The 4,909-nt window shown below is 31.2% G+C and overlaps 1 long non-coding RNA gene across 1 annotated transcript; it reads right to left on the minus strand.

Annotated features, from left to right (window-relative positions):
* Positions 1-3,105: 3,105 nt before the first annotated feature.
* LOC111088114 lies at positions 3,106-4,727 on the minus strand. Its single transcript, XR_002612713.1, has 2 exons — positions 4,662-4,727; positions 3,106-3,263 (listed from the first exon to the last, which is right to left on the minus strand). It is a non-coding gene; the product is annotated as an uncharacterized LOC111088114 (long non-coding RNA).
* Positions 4,728-4,909: the final 182 nt, after the last annotated feature.

The raw sequence follows: 4,909 nt of genomic DNA on the forward strand, positions 1-4,909 counted from the left end.
AACAGGTACTTATAATAAGTTATTAATAATAGTTACTCTTTATAATAATAACAGGTACTTATAATAAGTTATTAATAATAGTTACTCTTTATAATAATGACGAGATTATGTTGTTTGAAATAACATCATGGAAGATATATTGGAATAAAAGTTTGAAGAAGATAAATTTAAGAAAGCTTAGTTAAGATTAGAGAAACTTAAAGAATTGATTACAGATAGTTATTATAAACCTACAATTTTTAACCATTACCCTAAACATAAAAAATGGAACATTCATTACATTTATTCATTAAAAAACTACCAAATCATATAGATATTTAGCTTCTTTAGTCATCACCCCAAAACACTGTAAACCAAATATACCAGAATGGTTAACCCCAAAACACTGTAAACCAAATATACCAGCATGTTTAACCTAAACAATTTCTACTTTAGTTTCAGGAAAAAGGTTATAGAAGAAAGGCTTAAAAAATTAAAATTTGTGTTTGAAGTTAAGTACAAAGCAATACAATGGGCTAATTGTGCTCTGCCCACCACGGGTATCGAAATCCGGTTTCTAGCGTTGTAATTCCGAAGACATACTGCTGTGCCACTAGGGAGGGGGACAATTTTTAAAAGAGTGCAGTTATCCAGGTAGATTAATTGAAAGGGGATTCAAAACAAAACTTGATGTTAAACATTCAGTGACGCCCTGGGTAATTGTATCAGTCTTTTCACTCAGTGTGTTGTAAAAACAGTTTCAGTATTAACATTTCCATGACGCCCTGGGTAATTGTTTCAGTCTTTTCACTCAGTGTGTTGTAAAAACAGTTTCAGTATTAACATTTCCGTGACGCCCTGGGTAACTGTTTCAGTCTTTTCACTCAGTGTGTTGTAAAAACAGTTTCAGTATTAACATTTCCGTGACGCCCTGGGTAATTGTTTCAGTCTTTTCACTCAGTGTGTTGTAAAAACAGTTTCAGTATTAACATTTCCATGACGCCCTGGGTAATTGTTTCAGTCTTTGCCCACTGTATGTCGTAAAAACGGTTTCAATACTAAACTTTCCGTGACGCCCTGGGCAATTGTGTTAGCTTTTTCACATTGTGTGTCGTAAAAACAGTTCCAGTATTAAACTTTCCGTGACGCCCTGGGTAATTGTATCAGTCTTTTCAAAATGTGCGTTGTAAAAACAGTTTCAGTATTAAACTTTCAGTGACACCCAAGTATTTTCTATAGTCTTTTTACACAATGTGTGTTGTAAAATTTTTCAGTATTATTCTTTCAGTGATGCTCTGGGAAATTTCAAACTTTTAAAATCTGTAATATCGCTTTAAAACTCTCTGTATTATATTTTATTTCATTATACAAGCTTCAAAATCTGCATTTGAATTTGAAATAAGCATTTTTAGAATTTTCGTGAACTCCTAGTTGCTTAAATTACGTGCAAATCTACAAAACACAAACAAATATGATATTTTCTTTAAATAATGCAGATAAATGTATATGCAGATAAATACGTCAACATTTAAAAAAAAGATATACGGTCAACATTATTCTTGTGTATAATAAAAATATTGCCTGGCCATGTTTTTAGGTTAAAATGTAACATCAGATTTCCATATTTATATTTTTCTTAAAGAGATTCTCGTAGTTAATGTCGTACTTTCAGGAGATTTAATAGTCTCTTCTTTCTTTATTAAGTTAGTGTTATGTCAAAGATAAGAAGACAAGTAGTTCAAGTCAAGAAAATGAGATTATAAGTTTTACTGAAATCTCCAGAAAGTATCGATATAAATTTAGTTGTACTGTCTGTGGTCTGTTGTATGTCCATGTACCTACTTCGCAGGGTGTAAATGAAACATACTAATTTTCAGTTTTTCGTTTTGCGGTTTTTATGGGCGTTTTTGCCCTTTTTACCACTACCTAACCTTCCCTGGATGGATCTTCACCAAGTCTGGTATGGAGGTTTATTGGGTCCATAGGGAAACAAATATTTTCACTTTTGCATTTTGCTTTTGGTGTTTTTTATTACTAGTTCGCCCCTATTGACGGAGCTTCACCAAATTTGGCATGAAGGTTTTTTGGGCCAATGGGGAGAAACATCCACATTTTCAGTTTCGCTTTTTGCAGATTTTTATATGCGTTTTTTTATAATTCCATATAAGGGAAACAACTTTTATTAATCATTAATTTATATAACTTCCTTCCAGACGACGGGTAATCCAGCTAGTATTATAATGTGTTGTTTACCATCATTTAACTTAAATGTCTATCATTCTGATCAAGCTTTTGTGGTTCTAAGCTGTATTATTTTAACAAATGCTTGATTATCGTTTTACTACTGATGTTACCCCTCTGTGGCATAACGGCAAATTTGTGGGTTTATAAAACTAAAAATCGGGTTTTGATACCCGTGGTGGGCAGAGCACAGAAAGTCCATTTTATGCTTACCACGCATCGTGTTATTTTTTTCTTTTTAAATAAATTTTTATTTGTGTAAATGCTTTCTCACCATTGTCATAATAATTCTTATTTTTCTAAATGAAATTATTGGTTTGTAAATAATCAAATATATTTCTGGTTTATTGCTATTGTTATTAGTAATGTATGTTTTTATTTGTTAGGTAATATCTATTTGTGTTTTTCTATATTTGTGTAGGTTTCTTTATTCTGTTAACAGTAAACTGTTCTCTTGGCGCAAAGTTTCCCAGTGGATTAGTTACAGCGGGAATCGAACTCAAGATTTTAGCATTGTAAGCCCATAAAAATAATTCTGACCCATCGGAGGTCTGCACAATTGGATATCTTTTTATGGTTACAGCAGTGATAGAGCCCCAAGTTACAGTCCCATAAATCCACAATATTACCACTGATACACGGAATAAACTTATTTGTAATAAAAACAATTAATGAAATACATAAAAAAATTTTTTTTTTCATATTCAATCAAACATTAATTACAACAATACATGTTCCGATAAAATCACGCCTTTGTTTGTTCATATGATATACTGTTTTGGCTCTAAAGGTTTGTATCATTCTTTTATAATTTCAGTAGAAGAATGAAGTATTCATATGAACGTATCAAACAGATCCATACTAAATAAAGAATCAAAGCCAACATTATTAATATGCAGAATTTTAATAAGCAAGCTACAATAAGACAATAATGACAGGAAAGGTGTTTCTATTAAGATTCAGAAGAGAAATAGCAGGAGGAATGAACACGTCTTCGGATGTCCATTTCAACAGAGCAGAGTTACTAAAGTCCATTGGAAGTTCTGGAATTAAGTTTCAGCCTTTTAGATTGATAAAACTGATTTTTGTTTTAAAAATATCACTTCAGAATGTTTTACACAGAAATTGTTCACGTTACATATTTCCAACTAACAAAAGGCTTAGCTTAAAATTCTATTTTTCACATCGAGTTTTGCTATAAACCTCAATTATTGTTATTTTATCCCATTCATATATAAAAAATTAAAATCTAAGAAAAATAACATAGAAAAAATTACTTTGAAAGTTGTCTGCATGTCTAATCTAAAAGCCAATGTGTGTCACGTCACTCTTGATTTCTCGGAATAGAAAAAGTTATAAAAGCCAAAATACATTTATCCAGATAGAATAGTTCTATTATTGTCTGCCCATTACCATTTCAGCGACGGGGTTGCAAGTGGACCGTGAGAGAGGGGTGTCATGAAACCTTATAATTGTAGTGAGTGTTAGTATAATAAGCCTAAATTAACCACCTGGCCTAGAGCCAAGTGGATAAAATCTATCATGAAAGTAAAAATATCGATTAACTTTTAAACTGAAATCGTTTCAGAATTAAGCTATTTTCTGTAATATTACCAACGTTTTAAATAAAAAACAAACCTCTTTAATCAACGGATACCCTAAATTTAGAAATCAAGAAATATTTTTCCAGTTTTGTTGTCTTTTGATTTTCTTTTATACTTTCAGTACATAGACTAAGAACAATATTAGGTTATACTTTTTTAGCTAAGCAACGTGACATACAAGCCATTGTTGGAACGTACTGTTACCAAAACGCTTTTCTATATATTAGAAGTTGTTAATCTAACTGATTTTTACCAATAATTATTCTAATTGGCTCACAAAGGAATTCACCAACGTTTGACTGCATCGATTGCACTTTTCTGCCTATTTGTTGTTCAAGCTAAATTTCGCAGTTAGCTATAAAATGTGAGGTTAGGGTATACTATGAAATGGGGGTGGTAGTACTTGCCCCGTCATTTTTGACGGGCTATACGCTAGTAATATATAGTTTTGGTTAATAGTAGTAATGACCTTGAATGTTAAACTACATAAGTAAAACTGACAGAGTAGAAAAATGGCACATGCAATAAGAAACAATTATGAATATGAACATCTAAAATAATTTGTTCTAGACTTGGAGAAGGAGATGAAGTACGTACAGTTATTAAAAAAACATTTAGTTTTAGAGTTCTCATATCATTAATATCACATTAAAAAACGTAGTTAGTTCTTTAAATTCGTAGCTACAGAATAAATATAATAACGGAAGTAATAAAGACACATTTTCTGGCCCAACGACCATAATATATTGTTCAGTATAGGATAGATAATGAATATTAATAAATCACTTTGTTAATGTTTGAGTTGCCTAACTTATTATCTAAATTCAAAACACTTACCAACGGTTTCCTCTTTACTTGTATATTAATGTTTTGGTTTTTTCATTTCCATGCATGCTTTCATCTAGAAGATTAGTGTTGTTTGATATTAAATATTAATTATTGAATACATCATTCATTTTAATATAAAACTAAACACATGCTTATACCAGGCGTACGGGGGTACTACAGAACCATACAGAACTAAACACAATCTTATACTAGACGTACGGGGTTACTATAGGATCTCACATGAAATATATGAACTT

The sequence above is a fragment of the Limulus polyphemus genome, unplaced genomic scaffold (assembly GCF_000517525.1).
Source record: "Limulus polyphemus unplaced genomic scaffold, Limulus_polyphemus-2.1.2 Scaffold3147, whole genome shotgun sequence".
NCBI classification, from domain to species: Eukaryota; Metazoa; Arthropoda; class Merostomata; order Xiphosura; family Limulidae; genus Limulus; species Limulus polyphemus.